The sequence below is a fragment of the Pongo abelii genome, chromosome X (genome assembly GCF_028885655.2).
Source record: "Pongo abelii isolate AG06213 chromosome X, NHGRI_mPonAbe1-v2.0_pri, whole genome shotgun sequence".
Lineage (NCBI taxonomy): Eukaryota > Metazoa > Chordata > Mammalia > Primates > Hominidae > Pongo > Pongo abelii.
In genome coordinates, this window is record NC_072008.2 from 121,706,320 (window position 1) to 121,728,871 (window position 22,552).

Below are 22,552 nucleotides of genomic sequence, written 5' to 3' on the forward strand. Positions count from 1 at the left end.
CCTCGTTGTCCAGCTCGTCCTGGCACCTATCCTTGGGGCTTCCACGGGCCCATGTCCACATGGGCCCCACTTCCCTCAAACCTCCAGAGAGCTCAGATCCATCCAAGCACCAGCCCTAGTCCTGCCTGGTCCCCTACAGCACTCCCAAGCCACTGCTCCCCAGGCAAGCACAGGGAATGGTGCACGGGATTGCCAGACAAGTTCCTCTTGATGGCAGTATTGCTCCAGAAATGCCCACTTGCCCTTCCTCCAGGTCCACTCCCTCTGCCCTTTGCTGAGGAAAAAACCCAACCATGCTCCAAACATGGCTGATCACCATCTTAGCAACTTTCAGCCAGCACTGAGACACCTGCAGGAGACTGGCCTCAGTGGGGACCTCTTAGCCTGCCTTCCTGACCAACAGGAAAGCAGTCCCCTTGGACCACCCTAGGGATGGCCACAACCTAACCCCATCCCTAAGTACTCCTTTAGCATGGAAGGGTGGTGGAGTCCTCAGCGAAGAGAAGGAGATTGGGCATACAGCAGGACTTGAGCCCAGCCCCTTCCCTGCAGGAGACATTTGCATTTGGGCATTCTTATGGGTCACTCCAAAACCAGCTTGACCACGAGGTCAAAGGCAACCAGTGTACCACTGGGTCCTGGAACTCAAACTTCAGGTGAGCATACAATTCTAGGATAGCGGGACCAAGCCAATGGCCCTTCTTACATGGCAGCCATAGCAGGGGGGTTGGGAGGGAGAGCCCAAGCTAGCCTAGGTCAGACAGGAGGTGAGTTAGGTTCCATCCCAAACACACCTGGCCTACAGCAACCTCCGGACAGCTCTGCCCAGAAGGCTGGACATAAAAAACACAGAGAGATGTGCATGCCATTGAGGACTCGTGTGTGCTATGGGGGAGTGGTAGATGGGCAAGACACAAGTCTTCCGATCTTCCTCCCTACACATATTCTGCGATGGAAACCCTATGTTGACCTCGTCGGAGCAGTCAAGGCGGGGGCAAATGCCTGACGTCTGCTGTAGGAACACAGTGACACTGAATGCTATTCTCAAGACAGAGGAAAAAGAAGGAACACACTACTCCAAGCTTCTACCTCTCTGGCCCCTTCCAGACTCCTTGACCCCTACGCACTTCCCTTTGGGATTTTCCATGACAGGCCTTTCCTTCTCTGTCTCTTCCTTTTTCTACTGTGTGCTCTCTCCTCCTTTCTTCTGAGCTACCCCCAGGCCCAGTGCTCTCTCACCCACTTCTACTGGGGCCTGCTTCCTCTCCTGCTCTGTCTCTATGTGTTTGTGTTTTTTTGACTGTCCAGGACTTCCTGTCAATGTGTGCCTTTAAGATGATAAGAGATGCAACTGAACGTGTGAGAAATCGTGCAGGTAGGCTGGGAGGTGGCAAGAGAAATGCTCAAGAGCCCAAGACTTGGTCCACTCCCTCTGTTTCTACCATCACCACCAGCCCGGGGACCTTCCTTCTTGGTCCCTGAAGCCAAGGTGAAGCATGTTTAAGTTGAATGTCACCCCGTTTGTCCTGGGAACACCAGCTCGCACTAAACAGCAATAGTGCATTGCAGTGGAAGGTGAATGTTTGGTTGGTAGTCTGTGCACACGGGCATGGAGGGGCATGCTTATACACGTGGCTTGCTCTCTCGCTGGATTCAGGAGGAATGGAGGACCATGTATCCTGAGGACCATTTCTACTTTTGGTACTCCAGAGTGGGCACTATGCTTCCAAGAATTCAGACCTCAGAGGCCCATCACCTCCTTATGCCTTCATTGAGTCCTACCAGAGAACAGCTTATCCCACCTGTAACTTCGATAGCATCCTCTAGGTCCCTTTGCATTCCTGAATTCTGTGAAAGGGTGCTGATCCTTACCTTTTGGACACAAGCCCCTGTTCACTTGGGAGGCTCCTGAACACATTTGGAAAGGCCAGAATTCCCTGGGAGATGGCCCAGTCCCCTGCTGTATCAGACTGTGTTCTGCAAAAGGACACATCCTCCAAGCCTTATCCCTACAGCTCATGTTGGGCTTGGCCTGATTCTGCTTCAGAGACCCACTTGAGGAGAGGCAGTGTGATGCTGCCTGGGCGCACCTCAGCAGACCCTTCTAGCACATAGCAGGCTGTCCCCACACCGAGTCTGAAGGGTCCTTCCTTCTGGGTGCTCTTGGCTTCCCATACTTTAGCAGACCTAGGAAGGCCCTGGTCCCACCCAGCTATCACCCAGATAGTCTCCATTTTGCCACATTTGCCACTCAACCCACTGGTTGGTCCCTTTCTGGTCAGTCAATGGGCCTGTGCACCCCCAAAGACAGATGGGGTCAAAAGAAGGCTCCCAGGCAGAAATGAGCACCTTGGGGAATGACCCAGCTCCAAGACTAACTCTGGGATGTGGACAAAACAAGAGGGTAACATTGGGAGTGCAGTGTCTCAGGGTGGTTGGGCCTTGCCTTGCATCCACCTTCTCAAGGACAGCTTGGGTATGCGCCCCACAGAATCCCACACAAACCATCTTCCTCCTTGGATGGAGGAATGCCTGGGTGCAGTTCAGCACCATCACCAATGGCCACAGAATTCAGTGCTAGTAGTGGCCCCTCCTCCCTGGCATGCAGCATGGCCAAGAGAGCCTTCCAGGGCTGTAGACCCAGCTAGGCATCACCCTCGTTGCTCCCAGGGGAAGGGGCACAAGGCAAACTGTCCAGGACTCCGAGCCGATGCTCCTTGGCTGAGGCCTCGCTAGGCCCACCCAGATGACTGCCACCAGGTTCCCCAGCCATGGCTTCCTGTATGACTTGCACCAGCCATCCTGGCTGTCCAGCTCATCCTGGAACCTACCACGTGGTCAAAGGCTACCAGCGTCCCACTGGCCCCTGGGGTGTGGCAGTAAAACTTACAATCCCAATATAGAGGGACTGAGCCCCTGGTTTTTCTCACACAGCAGCCCTGGTAAGGGGGTGGGGGAGAACCCAAGCCAGAATAGGTCAGATGGGACCAAATTGAAAGCCAGGAGCCACTCCAAGCACACCTGTCCTTCTAACACCTGGCCTATGTCAACCTCTGGAGAGCTCTCCCCAGAAGGTTTGTCTACAGAGGAGTGCAAGTTGTTGAGGACTTGTGTGTGCTATGGGGGAGTGGTAGATGGGCAAAACCCAAGTGTTCTGATCTTCCTCCCCACAAAAATTCTGTGACGGAAACCTTATGATCACCGTGTTGGGGCAGTGAAGGTGCGGGCAAATGCCTAATTTGTGCTGCAGGAACACGGTGACATTGAACGTTGTTCTGAAGACAGAGGAAACAGAAGAAACACAGTAATCCCCAACTGCTACCTCTCTGGCCCCTTCTGGACTCCTTGACCCCCACACACTTCTCTAAGATTTTGAACATTTATTTCTCTATCTCTGTCTCTTTTCTACTGCGTGCTCTTTCACTCTCTATTTCCACCCGCAGGCTCACTGCTCTTTGGTCCACTCTCACTGGGGCTTGCTTCCTCCCCTACTGTCTCCGTGTTTGTGTTTCTTTTACTCTCCAGGACTTCCTGTCAACGTGCCTTTAAAACTGTGAGAGAGGCAATTAAATGTGTGAGAAATTATGCAGGTAGGTTGAGAGGTGGCGAAAAAAAATGCCCAAGAGCCCCAGGCCTGTGCCACCACCTCCACTTCTACCACCACCACCTTGGTGAACCTTCCTTCTTGGTCCCCAAAGCCAAGGTGAGTCAAGTCCTAGTTGAATGGCATCCCGTTGGTTCTGGGAACATAGGCCCCTACTCAACAGCAAGAGTGCATACAGGTAGAATTTGAATGTCTGTTTGGATGGCAGTCTCTGTGCACATGGACAGGTTGGGGCACACCAATCCATATGGCTTGCTCTCTCGCTGAATTCATGTGGAAGGGAGGACTATGTATCTTTCAGGACCTTTTCTCCACTTTTGGTCCTCTGCTTCCAGAATTCAGGCCTCAGAGGCCCATCACCTCCTTATGCCTTTTTCAGTCCTACCAAAGAAACAGTACATGCCACCTGTCTTCTCGAGAGGGTCCTCTAGGTCCCTTTCCACTCTTGAATTCTGTGAAGCAGTGCAGATCCCCACCTTTGGACGCAAGCCCCTGTTCACTTGGTAAACTGAACACACTCAAAAGGGCCAGAATGACCCAGGAAATGGCTCGATCCTCTGCTTTACCTGACCATGTCCTGCAAAGGGGTGCATCCTCCAAGCCTCATCCCTGCACCCAATGTTGGTCCCGGCCCAATTCTACCTCAGAGACCCTGAGGAGGGCAGGGAGTTGCTGCCTGAGCACCCCAGTAGACCCTTCTGGCATACAGCAGGCTGTCCCCAGGCTGAGCCCAACAGGTCCTTCTGTCTGGATGGCCTTGGCTTCCCAGATTTTTGCAGGCCTAGGAAGGCCCTGATGCTACCCAGCTGATGCCCAGAAAGTCTCCATTTTGCCATGTTTGCCACCAAACCCATTGGTTTGTATGCTTCTGATCACAGGGCAAGGCCTTCACAACCCCAAGACATATGGGGTTGATGGAAGGCCCCCAGGCAGAAATGAGCACCATGGGGAATGGCCTGGCTCCAAGAGAAACTCTGGGACATGGATACAACAAGGGAGTGTTGCATGGGAGGGGTGCACGGTGTCTCGTGGTGGTTGGGCTTGGCCTTGCATCCACCTTGTCAAGGACACTCTGGGTATGAGCCAGGATCCCACGTGGCCCATCTTCATTCCTAGAACGGAGGAATACCCCAGCGCTGGCCACCACTGGTGCCAATGACCACGGAACTCCAGCACTGGGAGTTGCCCCTCAGCACTGTGGTGCACTGCAGCCAAGGGAGCCTCCTGGTGCCAAGGACCCAGCTAGGCCATCATCCCCATTGCTCCCATAAGAAGAGGCAACAGGCAAACTACCCATAGCCCCAAGCTGATGCCCCTTGGCTGAGGCATCTGATAGTCTTGCCCAGATCATGGCCACCACCAGGCTCCTGAGACATGAAATCCTTAAGGGGACTTGCCAGGTGTCCTGCCTGTCCATCTCATTCTGGCACCTTTCTCTGGGCCTTTCACAGCCCTATTCAGCCATGGGCCCCTCTTCCCTCAGGCTTCCAGAAAGCTCAGATTCATCCAGGCACTGGACCTCATCCTGCCTGGTCCCCCATAACACTCCCAAGCCAATCCTCCCCAAGCAACCACAGGAAGGGTGAGCATGACTGCCAAACATCTTTCTCTTAATGGCAATATTGCTACAGAAATGCCCACCTGCCCTTCCCCCAGGTCCACTCACTCTGCCCTTTGCTGAAGAAAAAATGCTAACCATGCTCTAAACATGACTGTTCACCATGTTGTCTACCTTGTGTAAGCTGTGGCTCACCTGTGGGGCCCTGCCCTGTCCTGGGGAGACTGGCCTTGGTGGGGACCTCTTAGCCTGACTTTCTGACAAACATGGATTTGGTCCTCTTTGACAGCCCTAGGGATGAAACCGAGCTAACCACATCCCTAACTATGTCTGTAGTATGGGAAGATGGAGTTCCCGGGGAATAGATGTAGACTCAGCACAAAGTAGGATCTGAGCCCACCCCTTACCCCCCAGGAGACATTTTCAGTTGGGCATTATCACAGGTCATTCCAAGGCCAGCTTGACCACGAGGTCAAAGGCCACCAGTGTCCTATTTGCTCCTGGGGGTTGGGAGTAAAGAATCAGGTGAATATACAGTTCCAGGATAGGGGAACTGAGTCCTGGGTTGTTCTCATGTGGTAGTCCTGAGTGTTCTCATGTGGTAGCCCTGGAGTCAGACAGGAGGGGAGCCATGTGTCACCCCAAACACTTGGGTCCTAGTCACACCTCGCCTATGACAATCTCTGGATAGCTTTTTCCAGAACACTTCGGGTGGAAAACACACAGAACTGTGCATGCTGTTGAGGACTCATGTTTGCTATTGTGGAGTGGTAGATGGGCGAGAAGCAAGTGTTCTGATCATCCTCCACATAAATGCTCTGTGCTGGAAACCGTATTGCAACCATGTTGGGGCAGATTAGATGTGGGCATACCCCCAACATGTGCTGCAGGAACACACTGCCTAGAAACACTGCTCTAAGACAGATGACACAGCAAAAATGGATTACACCCAAGCTGCTACCTCCCTGGCCCCTTTCCTTTCTTTGACTTCTACATACTTGTCTTTAGGGTTTTTATGACATAATTTTTTTCTTTCTTTTTCTGCTCTTTCTCCCAGGCGTTAGCCCTCTCTTTCACCCTTTTGTCTTCTCTACCTTTATCTGTGTTCCTTTTTGTCTCCAGAACTTCACATCAATGTAGTGCTCCCAAACTTTGGCAGTTGCAATTGATTGTGTGATAAATCATTCAGGCCAAGTGAGAGACACTAAGAGAAATGCAAAAGAGCCCATGGCCCGTGCCACCACTTCCACTTCTACCACCCACCCGGGGGAACTTCCTTCTTGATCCCCAAAGGCAAGTTGAGGCAAGTAACAGTTGGATGTCACCCTGTTTATCCTGGGAACATTGGCCTGCAGTCAACAGCAGAAGTGCATTTTTAGGTGGAAGATGAATGTCTGGATAGCAGTCTCTGATGCAGAGGCATATGTGTCCACATGGATCTCTCTCTGAATTCAGGTGGAATGAAGGAACCTGTTCTATTTGTGAACTTTTCTGCTACTGGCACTTCCAAGAGAAGCTTCTCCCAAAGTTCCAGCCTTGGAGGTTCATCCTCCCATTATCTTTACATTCTGTGTCACCCCAAGGAAAGAAGACATGCCACCTATTACCTTGAGAAGGTCCCGTAGGTCCCTTACTATTCTTAAATTCTACAAAGTGGGTGTGACCCCCATCCCTGTGCATGCTCCTTTGTTAACTTTGGCCACTCATTCTTCACATTCTTGAAAGTGCCAGAACTCACCAATAAATGGCCGGGTCCTCTGCTTAACCAGATTGTTTCCTGCAAAGGGACATGTCCTCCAAGCTTCAACCTCACATGCCATGTTGGATCTGGCCTAATTCCACCTCCACTACAGAGGAGGCATGGAGATGTCTGGGTTAATGTGCCAGGTCATAGCACCATTTACGACATTTTCTGAGTGTACCCCAGCAGTCCTTTCTGGCATGTAGCAGGCTGTCTCACAAGAAGCCCAACTGGTTCTTCCTTCTGCATGCTCTTGGCTTCCTGGACTTCAAAAGGCCAAGGAAGACCCTCTTCTCTCCCAGTTTAAACCTAAACATGGCAAGGACCTGGGCACTCCCCAAAGAATAGGAGGGAGCCTTGGAAGTTTCCAAAGCAGAAACGAGCACAGGTTCCAAGACAACCATCTGATCCTTTGAGACACAGACACAACAAATGAGGTTCTCAGGGGTGCATAGTATCTCATGGTGGCCAGGCCTGGTGTTGCCTCAATCTCATCTAGTAAAGTCTGGGTTTAGGCCCCACAGGGCCCCAGACAGCACATCTTCTTCTTTAAGATGGTGGACCATCCCAGCACTGGCCATCTCAGGCACCAATAGCCAAAGAATTACAGTGCTGGGAGTGATCTTTCACTAGGGTGCACTATGGCCAAGGGAGCCTCTCAGGGCCTGGGACCCACCTAGGCCTTCCCATCCATTGCTCCCAGGGGAAAGGGAACCAGGTAAAATGCCCATGGCCTCGAGATGGGGCTCCCTGGTGGAGGCCTTTGCTAGTCTTGCCCAGACATGGCTGCCACCAGCCTCTTGAGCCACAGCTTTCTGTATGGGACCTGCCAGGTGTCCTGGATGTCCAGCTCTTTTTGACCCCTTTCCCTGGAGTTTCCAGAACCTGAACAGTTCATGAGCCATGCTTCCTGCATGCCTCTGTATAGCTTATATGGGCACAGTTCCTAGTCTTGCCTGAATCCTGACAATACTACCAAGCCACTCCTCCCCAAGCAACCACAGGGAAGGGTGATTGTGATTGCCATACATGTTCCTCTTGATGGCAGTATTGTACCAGAATTACCAGCAAACTTCCTCCCCTCCCTCAAGATCCTGTCCCTGTGCCATCTGTTATTAAAGAAACAGCCAAGAAGTATCCATTATAGCTGATTACTGGGTGCCTAGTTCTCACAACTGGTACATCTTGCATAACCTCTTCCCAGTCTGGTGGTCTGTGGCTCTCACATGCCATCTACTTGTCTTCAAACAATAAAGATCCCACACTTGGGCTGGCCAGGAGAGGACACAGATGCCATAACAGGAATACCCACCTCCTTGCACATGACCCAGGGTCAGTGACTGAACAACTCTCCATAGAAGGCTTGTAGTGAAAAATTTGTAGATACAGGTATACTTCTAAGCCTCCTGAGTTTTAGCTTGGAAGAGAATGACAGCTCTTTAAGATACCACATTTCCTCTATGTTCCTCCTGAGAGTGTTGAAAGATAGATTTAAAGACCATGGGGAGATTGGTACCAGGCTGTGGGCATGAACATGCATCCCCACTCCATTCTGCAGGAGCACCCTCTTAGAGTTCAGCCTGAGCACACAAGTCCTCATTAGTCAGGAGAAGGGCCATGGTGCAGCACACCAGGCCCAGTAGGGATCAGGTGACATCAGGCAGAAAAGTGAGTGAGCACATAATTTAATGTAAGGCAAAAGTCCAAAAGATCTGGCTCCCTTCCCTGGGTCCCAAACAGACTTTTCTGTCCCAGTGAGGCTGGGATCATTTCTTATGGGCAATAAAGGGAGCCCAAAAGTCGTATCACTGGCAGATGGCCTCCCGAAGTTCTAGGCCCAACCCATTTCCAACCTCCCCTGCTCTTTAGGACAGAGACCTTGAGTTTCATGAAGTAACCCAATCCCCTTAAGGGCACACATCATACCTAGGGGCTCATTCAGATGCTTCCCTACTTTGAGCCCACCATCAGGACTTTACTCAAGAGCCTTTCCTACCAAGCATGGTAGAAAGCTATAGAAGAGGATACAAATGCCTCATGCCAGCTATCTACATGCCCTAGTAGTCTCTCTTGGAGGAGTGCTGAAATCCCAGAACCACTGCCCAATTTATAACATAAAACAGACTCTTCAAAAAGAAGAAAAAAGACAAAACCACTTGCCCATAACCCCAGCACCTACAGACAACCCAGGCTTGCAGTTTTCCTCTCTTTCTGTCTATTCTGTGTTCCCTGAAACAAGATAGCCAACTGTCCTTCACTGTATGTGGGATGGACTGCTAAAGTGACATTCAAAACATAGCAGTGTACATATACCCCATGAAAGCAACTGGGTGAGGGCTTTTAGGCTAGGATATCAGCTCTCTAGTTTCCTGTCATCTATGGAGAAAGCATAGCATGAAAATCAACTCCTCTCATCTGGAAATCACACAAATGCTACTCGAGGCTGTCATAAAGAGGCAGCTCTCCTGGAATTCTCTTGTGTAAAACCAAAGGATATCTGCCCCTCAGTTCTCTTTTCTGTGGGTACCCTGACTTTTTCACCTTGGCGTCTCCCCTCACAGTGTTTCTTTCCTGGTTTCTTTACTTGTATGAGTATGGAAGAATAAATTTCCAAGTATGTTCACAAGGCTGTTTCCTCCAACATACATGAATAGAATAATAGATCCTCTAGTGACCTGTAGCTCATCTGGCTGGTGGAAAAATGACAACCAGGTACCTCCATTCTGGCTGCACACAGCTATGCCATATTGATGTTCTGGGCATAAGGACAAATCATTCTTGGATGTGGCTACCTTTTAATCTACCAAGTCACTTTCTTCTGGGTGGACATTAATACAATATGATGCACTTGTCTCTCTTTCTCTCTCACTCACACACCTCCTATAGGAAGTAGGTCTTTACATAGCCTCAAAGCTACTTCTGTTTCAAGAAAACAGTAGCGGGAAGAAAGGGACAAGCCTCATGTTCAAAGAGAAGGGAAATGGTAAATAAATGATGTTCTTGCCACCTCCAGGAAGACACATGGACAACTGAGCAGTTATTAGGAAATGAAAAGAATCTGGGAGTATGTTGACTCTGAACAGAGATGCAAAGTCCAGGGGATGTGTTTTGTGAAAGCTACAAAGTATAAGAGAGTCTATCACATGTAAGCTTCTTGGTGTCAAAGCACACATATCTCTGCATTTGCCTTCATTCACACTGGACACTAAAAACACAAAAGGAAAAATGACATATAATTCTCACTGTAGGCAGAGTCAGGAGGATGAACAGAAGGCAGAGGGGAAACTTGGGAGTGTCCATCATGCAGTGTTAAGGGCCACCACTTAATTGAGAGAAATCTCTATCCACAGTGGCATCTCCAAGGTGGTTATGGGAGAAAGGAAGACAAAAAGAAGAAAACACACAGATTCACATACACAATTAAGGAAGAAAGTAGAGGCATGTGTGTTGGCATGCATACATGCATGTATGAATGCACAAAAAAGTGAATGTGGGGGTGCTCCAGGGAGAGAAGAGCCACACTTTCATGTAGAGCTTCCACGAAGGGGCTGCAGAACCAAAGGTCCCCACCATGGTCACCTGTCTGTGTGGAGCCACTGGGCCCACTTTTCTGACTCACAGAACACCAATCTGGATCAGGAGTGCCTACCTGAGAACCTTGGAGGTAAGCCAGGGTATTATCCTCCCAGTTGTAAAGTTGATCATACAAATTGGGTCATCTTGTCATATGCAACTAAAACAGAGGCAGGCGACCAGGGGCAAAGCCACTTAGGGCATATAACATTGCTTCAATGATGTGATTTTTTTGCAATCCTGACCTCTGTTAATGACCAGCTGTAGCCTGAAAACAGTTTTACCTAATAGCTACTGAAACAATCTGCTCAACTCTAAGACTTGTTTTACACATGGCCGTCACTCATCCATCAAAGCTTGCCAGCTCTTTGAAACTTTGCTAGTGCCAATAAACTTTCTGGAAAACAATACATAACATTTCACCTTTTTCTAAAACCTCCAATTTTTATCTGTTCTTTGAAAATACCAAAGTCTACCTAGGCTGTGAGTACAACCCAAATTGTAATTCTTGTTTCCCAAATAAAACATTACATTTAGAGATTTGCCTCTACATTTTTATTTTGACTTCAACACACTTGGTGCCAGAAGCAGGATTCCAAAGGTGACTCACCTTGGGGAGAATCACCAGCCCTTGGATCTAAGGTATGAGGTACTCACACTGGGGCCCAGTAAGCTCCCCACCCCACATTCATGATCTGCCTCCCTTCATGAGTCTGTTTTAGAACAAAGTCTTGATTTTGATTGAGCTCTGTTTTGTTTCAGATTTGACTGAGGAGGGGTCTTTCCTCCTCTTGTTTGAAGAGAGGTCTTTCTCCTCCTGGCTAGAAGATTTCCTGTGGAGAAAGGTGATTTTCCTCCTGTTGACCTCAGCTGGAAGTTTGAACCTCAGCTGGACATTTGGTTTCAAGGTTTGGTTTAGGGGATTTACCCCTTCATATGGAGAAGGCTTACTGTCCTTCCTGGTAAGTAAGTACTATATTTTCCATTGGCACTTTCATTTATTTGGCCTTTGCATATTCAGCACTTGCATTTAACTGGCTTTTGTGTATTTGGCATTAAACCAAATCATCAAGGCATATTTAGTTAAAAATGAGCTCTCAAAGTTCAAAGCCATGCCACAATATTTTCTGGGAGTCCAGCTGATAACATGTTAAAATGCTATAGAGATCATTTAATCTGTTGTTCTTAAAACTAAAGTGAAAGATTGTGTCCATAAAATTTATACTCCAAATTAAACTCTTATCTCAATCGATATCTTGAGGCTTAAAAAAAAAAACAACAAAACAATTCAGGACTAATAGTAATATTTTCTGGCAAGGCAATCTTTCTCAAAGCTAACTGAAACACTCTGCTCCTGGGGCTTTCCTCCCCCCATCTTACAATTCCTCCTTTTTATCCTTCTCTAAGCTAAACCCTTTTTTTCTGCAACTTTTCAGCTATTCTGATATACTAGTTAAGTAAAAATCCCTTAAAAACCAGCAGAAATGAAAGAAAAACATTTTGACCTTGATGCTGTTTCTTAAATGTAAAATATAAATTTTTCATGTAAAAGACACCAGCCCTATGTGAAAAGGAATGGCAACATTCTTATCTTCAAGAAAAAATAGTGAAGTCCAAGAAAATACCCTACAGGCTTTGTTAGAATAACTCTCACCTTTTAGGCCTCCTCATATAATTGGGTCACATTTTAACAGTTAAGTATTCTTTGTGAAATCTAGCTGAATTAAACTGTTTTACTCACAAGTTGGTTCACAGCCTTTACAAGTGTATTAGGCCATTCTTGTACCGCTATAAAGAAATAGCTAGACTGGGCAATTTATAAAGAAAAAAGGTTTAAATGGCTCATAGTTCTGCAGTCTTTATAGGAAGCATGGTGCTGGCATCTGCTTGGCCTTTGGAGAGGCATCAGGAAGCTTACAATCATGGCAGAAGGCAAAGGGGAAGCAAGCACATCACATGCTGAGAGCAAAATGTGGGGAGGTGCCACACGCTTTTAAATGAAGACCAGATCTCATGGGAACTCAATATCATGATGACTGCACCAAGCCATGAGGGATTTACCCTTATGACCCAAACACCTCCCACCAGGATCCACCTCCAGAATTGGGGATTATAATTCAACATATTTGGGCGGCCATAAATATACAAACTATATCAAAGATTACCTATTATAAATTTAAGTTTAGCCTTATCTGATTAAAAAAAAATTGAGATCCAAATGTCTTATAAATCTGTGAGTTTGGCTTGTTTTTGTTTTTTGTTTTTTCAAGATGGTTGACTAAAAGCATTTTCAGCATGCCTCATTCACTTAGAACCAAAAGGGTATAGACAATCACACCTTGAATACATTATTCAAGAGGGAACATGAAAGTTCCACAAAAAAGTAACAGGAAAAACCAAAAAGTAGGAAGAAAAAAAAAAAGCAACAACAACAACCAAAAACACAAAACAGGCACCCTGCTGGCCCAAGGCTGGCTGGAAATGGACAGTGACTCCCCAATATGGGGAGAGGGTGAGTGAGAGTCTTACTATGGTCCACTTTCCCACTGGGGAATCATACAATCCAAACTACCAAAGAGCACTCTGAACCTCCCAAGCTCTAAATGTAACTTGGGAACCCCTGGGAGACTGTGAGAAAAAAAAAGAACACTGCAGGGAGGGAACTTACCCTGGGTCTCACACCCTTTTAAAAATGTAAGCAGCTGCAGAAAAAATGCCATTTTCAATCCTAGCTTTTACCAGACTAGGATCTGTTTTCAGGTACTGTCCTGAAAACCAGCAGCACTAGTCCTAGGCATGGAAAGTTGAGCTGTTTATTAGAGTTGCGGCACAAGCAGAGGGTGGGCTCCTACAGCTAGGACTAAGAAGCAAGGGTGGGGCAGACTGCTGCCTTTCACATTGGGCATGGGTGAAATGGGTATTGTAACCTTGCAGCGAGAAGCAAGTTACCATGAAGTCTTGGTATAGAGTGGGACATGGGCTCCTACAGCCTGGGTTGAATTGTGGGCTGGGTACAGACTGTGAGGTGTGATGGATCAGCTGGATTAGCTGCAACAGCTGGAACTGGGGAGCAAGCTCTGGTGGGATGGGGGTATGAGAGGGATACACATCCCCCATTCACTGGCCAAGGCTATGGCCACTGGGGCCACCCTCATCTTCCCCAGGGTAAGACCTCAGCATGGCAGCTGCTGCCCCTAACCCAAGAATTCTGCTAGGACCTAAAAACTGCCCTGCCCATCACAGCAGGTGCATGCACCTGTTATTGGAGGGCCTGAGAGCAAGACTTCCTGGTTCAGCTCCAACAGGCTTTGCCCCATCACCTCCCAAGACAGAGTATGGGGTCCATGGCCTGGGAAATTGTACAGCCTAATCCACTATGTGGGACACCAGAGCACTCCTCCTAAAGTTGGGCCTAACCAACTTACAGATTCTACCTCTGCTGCTTCTCACCTGCAAATGCCACCTGCTGGTCTGCATAGCCCATTGCAACCATTGCCAGTACAAGTGCATAGTTCTTGAGACCCAGAAGAGCATCTTGCTACTGCTACTGCCATGACACACACCACAGCAGCTGCCCAAGGACTTGAGAGCCTATAATAAGCACCTGAGAAAGCCATGCAGAGGCCCGTGAATCAGCCCACTTGGAACCACTAACACAGGTGCCAGCATATGTAACACCATGATATGAGGATAGACATGCTTGGCCAACCACTGCTACCTCTGAAGCCTGAAGATGAGCCCATCTGGCACTCCGGTCCCCATAACAACTTTACCATAGTCTCCACTAATAACTGCACCTCAACACACTGAGGAAACCACAGACACCACTAATGCTGTTCATAGCCAAAGAAATCATACAGGGGCTTCCCTGCAGCACACATCCAGAAGCAAAGCTAAAAGGCCCCACCTAATCAACACCACTGACACACCTTCAGAAAAAAAAATCCCCCATCCAGTGAAAGTAAATTCAAAAATAGGAAAAAGCAACTGTTACACCAGATGTCTAGAAATTAATGTAATGATACAGGAAACATAAAAAAGCAAGGGAATATGACACCCTCAAAGGAACACAACAATTCTCCAGCAATAGCTCTTAACCAAAAAGAAATTCTCAATTCTCAAAATCTTGGATAAAGAATTCACAATATTAATTTTAAAGGTCAATGAGATGCAAGAGAAATTGGAAAACCAATGCAAACAACTCCAAAAAAAAATTCAGGATACAAATGAGAAACTTATCAAAAAGATTTAAAAACCCAGAAATTCAGGAACTGCAGAAATTATTAAAGAAAATATAAAATACATCCAATAGCTTCAACAATACACTAGACCAAGTAGAAGAATTTTAGAAATTGAAGACAGTCTTTTAAAAACAATCCACTAAGATAAAAATTAAAAAAGAATTTAAAAGAATAAACAAACCTTTGAGACACTTGGGACAACATAAAAAGGCTAAATTTAGAAACTATTTGTATCCCAGATGGAGAAGAGCCACCAAAAAGGTTAGAAAACCAATTTAACAAAATAATATATGAAAACTTTCCAATTCTAGTGGGAATTGTAGACATCCAGATACAGGAGGCTCAGCAATCCCCAAGAAAATACAACACAAAAAGAACCTTGTCACAACACATTATAATAAGAATGTCTTAAGTCAAAGTGAAAGAGTGAATTTTAAAATTAGCAGAAGAAAAGTATCTATTCACCTATAAAGGAACTCCCATCAGACTAACAGCATAAGAAATGCTCAAGGGAGTCCTACAGTAGAAGTGAAAGGATGACATTTACCACCATAAAAACACAAGAAAATATAAAACTCACTGGCAATCACAAAAAGCAGGAAGAGAAAGGAAACAAACAGCACCACTGCAGCATCCACCAAACCACAATGACAAACACCAAGACTAAAAAGAAACAAAAAATTTATAAAACAACTAGAAAATAATTAAAAATATGACAAAACAAAACCTCACGTCATTAAATGGCTATGTGATAGAAATATTACAAAATGACAATCTACTAATATGCCCTAATAACTAAAAAAGCAAGAACAAACCAAACTGAAAATTAGCAGCAGAAAAAAATTACAAATATTAGAGCAGAACTAAAAAAAAAATGAAAACTAAAAACACAATACAATGAATCAACAAAAGTTGGTTCTTCAAAAGATTAAAAACATTTAAAAATCACTAGCTAGACTAACCAAGAAAAGACCCAAATAAACAAAATCAGAAATGAGAAATATGACAATACAACTGACACAACAGAAATACAAATGATCAGAGATAATGATGAAGAACTATATGCTCACAAATTAGGAAACCTAGAGGAATCAGGTAAACTCCTGGAAACATACAACTTCCCAAGATTAGACATGAAAAAAACTAAAAAACCTGATTAGAGTAATAAAAAATAGCAAGACTGAATCAGTAATTTTAAAAAAATCTCCAAATAAGAACAAATAACAAGATTGAATCAGTAATTTTTAAAACCTCCAAACAAGAAAAGCCCCAGACTAGATGAATTTAAAGTCAAATTCTACCAACATACAAAGAACTAATGCTAATCCTCCTCAAAGTATTCAAAAAAAATCAAAGAGGAGAAAATTATCTCTAACTCATTCTATGAGGCAGTATCACTCTAATACCAAAATCAGAGAAGGGCACAACAAAAAAGAAAAACTCTAGACCAATAACCCTGATGGACATAGATGCAAAAATTGCAACAATAATACTATTAAACTGACTTCAAACTATACTACAAGGCTACAGTAACCAAAACAGCATGGTACTAGTACCAAAACAGAGATATAGACCAATGGGACAGAACAGAGCCCTCAGAAATAATACCACACATCTACAACCATCTGATCTTTGACAAACCTGACAAAAACAAGAAATGGAGAAATGATTCCCTATTTAATAAATGATGCTGGGAAAACTGGCTAGCCATATGTAGAAAGCTGAAACTGGATCCCTTCCTTACACCTTATACAAAAATTATTTCAAGATGGATTAAAGACTTACATGTTAGACCTAAAAGCATAAAAACCCTAGAAGAAAACCAAGGCAATACCATTCAGGACATAGGCATGGGCAAGGACTTCATGTCTAAAACACCAAAAGCAATGGCAACAAAAGTGAAAATTGACAAGTGGGATCTAATTAAACTAAAGAGCTTCTGCACAGCAAAAGAAACTACTAGCAGAGTGAACACGCAACCTACAGAATGGGAGAAAATTTTTGCAATCTACTCATCTGACAAAGGGCTAATAACTAGAATCTACAAAGAACTCAAACAAATTTACAAGAAAAAAACAAACAACCCCATCAAAAAGTGGGCTAAGGATATGAACAGACACTTCTCAAAAGAAGACATTTATGCAGCCAACAGACACGTGAAAAAATGCTCATCACTGGCCATCAGAGAAAGCAAATCAAAACCACAATGAGATACCATGTCACACCAGTTAGAATGGCGATCATTAAAAAGTCAGGAAACAACAGATGCTGGAGAGGATGTGGAGAAATAGGAACACTTTTACACTGTTGGTGGGACTGTAAACTAATTCAACCATTGTGGAAGACAGTGTGGCAATTCTTCAAGGATCTAGAACTAGAAATGCCATTTGTCCCAGCCATCCCATTACTGGGTATATACCCAAAGGATTATAAATCATGCTGCTATAAAGACACATGCACACGTATGTTTATTGCGGCACTATTCACAATAGCAAAGACTTGGAACCAAGCCAAATGTCCAACAATGATAGACTGGATTAAGAAAATGTGGCACATATACACCACGGAATACTATGCAGCCATAAAAAAGGATGAGTTCATGTCCTTTGTATGGAAGGACAACTCAACATATGCAAATCAACAAATACGATACTTTGCATTAAGAGAATCAAGAACAAAAACCACATGACAATCTCAATAGACCCAGAAAAAACATTTCATAAAATTCAGCATCCCTTCGTAATAAAAACTCTCAAAGAACTAAGCACAGAAGAAACGTGCCTCAGAATAATAAAGGCCATATACTACAAACTCACAGCTAACATTGTAGCGGGACAAGCTGCAGGCAAAACCCCTCAGACATCGAGTTAGGGAAGGGCTTTAATCGGCTGGGAGCTTTGGCAAGACTCACATCTCCAACACAATTCCTGTCCTTAAAAGGGACAGGAATTGCTCACTCCAAGAGCTCCCTGAGTGAGCAATTCCTGTCCCATTTAAGGGCTCACAACTCTAAGGGGGTCCCTGTGAGAGGGTCATGATCGTTTGAGCAAGCAGGGGTTACATAACTGGGGGCTGCATGCACCAGTAATTAGAAGGGGGAACAGAACAGGACAGGGATCTTTACAGTGCTTTTCTTATGCAAATAACTGATTAGGTCAGGGGTAGATCTTTAACTACCAGGCCCAGGGTGTGGCACCAGGCTGTCTGCTTGTGGATTTCATTTCTGCCTTTTAGTTTTTACTTCTTCTTTCTTTGGAGGCAGAAATTGGGCATAAGACAATATGAGGGGTGGTCTCCTCCCTTATTCTCCCCCTTTGAGAATCTCACTCAATAGTGGGAGTTCTTGCTTTCATTCTCACTACCCATGTCTTCTTGCAAGACTGATTGGTAGTAATTCATATAGTACACTTGTGCTAAAGCATTTTGGTGAACTAAGGTAGTGATGAAGCATTTTATCATTTGAAGAAGTATAGGTAGCAAACAAGGGAGCAGTAAGCAGGTTCCTATTACTATTATGACTCATATTAAAAGAGTTTTAAATCCTCCTAGCACTGGGAACCATTTTCCAAACATGGCTCCAGGATCAAATCCATGACACACTTGCACGGGCACATGTGCCAGTTTTGTCATATCCCTATGTCTTCAACTACTTGCCCTTGATCATCTATGTGTAGACAGCAATTAGTAAGGTTAAATTTCCCACAGACCCCTCCTTCAGCTGCTAGCAAGTAGTTGAGAGCCAATCTATTTTGATAGATAGCATTTCTCATCTGAGTTTCTTGCTGGGCCAGAATAGTCAAGGCTCTGCCGGTCTTATTAGTGATTATTTCTAAGACAGCTTGTAACTGTATGATTTGGTTGAGCATGTAAATGGGGGTCCGGTATCCCTGCGAGCCATCTTGTGCCCAAGTAGCAGGCCCATAATATTGTATGATTCTCTCAGGGGGCCATTCATTATCTTTCCAATTTCCTATAGCTATGCTTCTCTTTTTGCGGGAAGCATAGACAGGGAAGCCCAGGATTTTGCCTGTCTTTATGGGCAGTAGGAAGAAAGATGGTTTAATAGTGCCAATAACACAACTATCTGCCCACTGGTAGGGTAATTTGGCATAAGCTCTATGCCCACATATCCAGTATAATCCAGTGGGGGCTGTCCAGTCCTGGTGGGACTCTGGGTGGGTTCACATGGTTTGCAACTTTGGGAATTTACTAAATGGATTTTTCTTAGCGTGGTTTGAACTCCACTAGGTGGCTATTTTTGTAGTACTATTATACAGTTTTTGCTCAAGGCAGTTGAGTCTTCCCACAGGAAGGTTGAAGTCCTTCCCCACTCTTGCTATACAGTATTGTCTAATGATTGAGGCTTTTAGGACCAAGAAGTTATCAGGGTGATTCTTTTGAGCTGGGAATTCATCAGGAACTGGGTCTGTAGGTACTAATTCTCAGGCTTCCCATGGCCATTGATCTCCCATTATAGTTCCTCCACATACATAACATGAAGTGAAATTGAGAGACGAGGCTACATGCTCAGCTAATTGCAAAAACAAATTTCTTGTTTTTCCTGGAATTTCTGGTACTGGCACATTCAGTTAATCATAGAAGGGTTGAGATACTGGCTCAGGAGAGCGTTTATAAACTTCTCCTCAAGCCATGATATTTACTCGAGGATCCAGTCCAACCCCCTCAATTCCTAGGGTTACACGCTCCCCTTTTTTTCCAGTGAGGATCAAGGGGGTTGGTTATTACTAGTTCTAAGGGGTTACACCGACCACTGGTAAGGGAAGGGCCACTTTTCCCTTTCTGAAGGTGGACAGGATACTTTTCATTTTTTATCCAAGTAGCCTAAATGACACAAGACCAGTATTTACATTCATTTCCACACAGTCCTAATTTATGACAAATATACTTTTTTTTTTTTGCCATGTAGCCTTTTTCCTAATTAAGAGAACCACATCCTATTCCTAACTTATTATTATTAATGACAACAGAGGCATCAAACTTCAAGGTGACTTGTTTGGGCACCCCTTTTTCTTTTGTTTTGGCTAACACTTTACTCATATCGTTTATGAGCCCCCACCAGTTTTCAGTCCTTAACCTTATTTTAAAAACTGTGGTCATGGGAGGCTCAGATGGGTCATAACACACATCAGGTTGGTCACTTCCTGGGCTACATACCTTGTATAGAATAGCATTATACAAACAAGTTCTTTTTAGAGTCCTGGTACACTTATAATAACCATAAAATAATAGGACTGTAGCAACTTTTTTCCTACCTCAGTGACTTGATGTGTACACTGGGAACAGTCCTCAGTCTGAGGAAGGTCAGTTGAAGTCCTTATGGTACAAGTCCAAATTTTAAGGAAAAAGAGTCCCGCGATGAGTTTTCTCATGCTTTGGCCATGCGTGGACCAGTCAGCTTCCAGGTGTGACTGGAGCAGGGCTTGTCGTCTTCTTCTGAGTCACTTTGCAGGGGTTGGCGAAGCTGCTCTCACCCATGTACAACTCACAGTCTACTGATGTTCAAGGATGGTCTCAGAGGTTGGGCCCACTAGAATAAACTGAGTCCAATACAACACAATGATATTCAACTGGGCTCTCTGATACCGGGAGCAAGGTGGCAGGGTTTAGGGTGTTGCAAACTTCAATGGTTATATGGGGATTTTCACATAGCAAGCTTTGGTACTTGGTTAATCTAGCATTTGTTAGCCAATGATGTCCTTTGGTATTCATCAAAGTTACCACAGCATGGGGGGCCTTTATATTCAGGTTTTGCCCAAGGGTTAGTTTATCTGCTTCTTGTGCTAACAGGGCCATTGCTGCCAGGGCCCTTAGACACGGGGGCCAGCCTTTGGAAACCCCATCTAGTTGTTTTGAGAGATAGGCCACTGGCCTTTGCCAGGGCCCCACAGTCTGGGTTAAAACTCCAACTGCCATGTTTTCTTTTTCTGACACATAGAGTGTAAAGGGTTTTGTCAGGTCAGGTAGCCTCAGGGCTGGGGCCAACAGGAGTTTTTCTTTTAACTCATGAAAAGCTAGTTGCTGTTGGTTGTAATAGATGTAGTTTATCCAATTTACATTTTTATTAACTGCCACCCACCAAAATATTGACTCAAATCCTGCAGCTATTTGATTTCAAGCTTTAAATTGATCTGGTATTCCCTGTGGGACTCCAATTGTGTCTAAATAGATGTGAGAGTTGAAAAACCCATAAGGGGCTTCTCTCGCTTTACAATGTCTTATTTTTCGTCCCTCTGGTTGATGAAATGCCAGGGTGAAAGGGATAGCCAATTGGAATAAAGTACAAGTGCCACTCCAGTTATTCGGCAGAGTGCCCAGTAAAGGTCCACACACAATCACAATACCACCACACATCCGCTCGGGGATGAACAAGGGCTGACTGATTGATAAGCTCTTGAAAATTCTTAAGCTCACTGCATCCCTTCAGGTCTCCAAGGAACGCTAAGTTTCCTCCCTGTTGTGAGAGACACGAAGTGAGCTTAGTGTTGGGAGACGGAGGCTGGATGGCCCTCAGGGGCTGACCCACAGGGTACCAGATTTTGGGATATAGCAGAGAGAGCTTGGCATGACTTACTACTCCAGGCTGCAGAATCCTGGAAAAGAGCTACCATGCAGCCCACGCCTGGTCCACTGGAGGATCACCTTAGTGGAAAGGGGAAAATCTGGGCCTCTGGCCTGCCATTTGCACATGCATAACAATTGCTTTTGTTTAACCTGCAGATGGAATATTTGATCCATTCCAACCAGACATTTGCATCTTGGTATCCTGTCTTAATTGCCAAAGTTTGTTTTAAGTCTTTAACTTCTATGATCCTCTAGTAAAATGAATGTATGATTTTAGGAAATTACAAAAACTGGTTGGGGCAGTCCATCCTTGCTCTTTAGTGGTCCACAGAATGTTGGACCAACTATGGCATAAAAGCTCTACATAGAGGAGCAAGACTCCTGGTTGACACTGGAGTCTTTATCAAAATTTCCCCGGATTAAATGGTCCTAATTTACTAATGCCCAGTCTGAGGAGAGTCAGGAGGGACAGAGGTACTTTTCTGAAGTAGAGATCTGTCTTTGACTTGGCAAGTCCCCACAGGGTATAACAAGGCAAGCATTAAATGCAATAGTTTGAGGCAAAATTTACTTGGTTATGTTAATAACTAGATGGTCAGCAAAAGAATGAGGAAAGAAGAAAGAGTAATAGAATAGATTAAAAGAGTTAAATTTTTCTTAGCTTTAGTTTGGTAGGGTTTTCCCCTGGGACTATGGCCCATGACTCTGGAGGGGGTGGCACTTTCTTGACTTGGTTGTGATGAGTCCATCCTTTTTTCACTGTATGAACAGCAGTCTCGGTGGTTAGCAGCACAAGGTAGAGTCCTTCCTAGGCTGGATCGAGTTTCCTTTCTTTTCACCCTTTGATGAGAACGTGATCTTCAGGCTGGTGCTGGTTTACCGGAAATTCTAGGGGTGGTACATGTGCTAAAAGACTTTTAGTTTTGAGGGAAAGGAAAGTGGAAGATAAACCAAGTATATAATTTCTAAGAAGTTGACCTTTTGTTTTAAATGTGGGGACATCAGCAGTGGACTTTATAGTTCTTGGTGCCTTTCCACTGAGAAATTTCCTTTAGCACCTATTTTTAGACCAAAGAAGCCAAATACCATTTTATATTTGACAATGCTTCCTGTATGATTTTTAGACCAGATGAGCTAAATTTCACCTTTATATTAGTGTGTTATTAATGTTAAACTTAGTTTTAATAAAACTTTGTATACATATTTACTGAATTTTTAATGTTGGACCATAAGGTAAGATTTTTATAGACTCT

At 45.0% G+C, this 22,552-nt stretch overlaps 1 long non-coding RNA gene across 2 annotated transcripts in view; it reads left to right on the forward strand.

The window, feature by feature from the left end:
• LOC129053022 (uncharacterized) overlaps positions 1–22,552 on the forward strand; it is a 178,711-nt gene that overhangs the window by 145,356 nt on the left and 10,803 nt on the right. For both annotated transcript variants that reach the window (XR_008518153.2, XR_008518154.2), the window contains exon 2: positions 11,239–11,438. This is a non-coding gene — a long non-coding RNA (uncharacterized LOC129053022). The remainder of the gene's footprint in view (positions 1–11,238; positions 11,439–22,552) is intronic.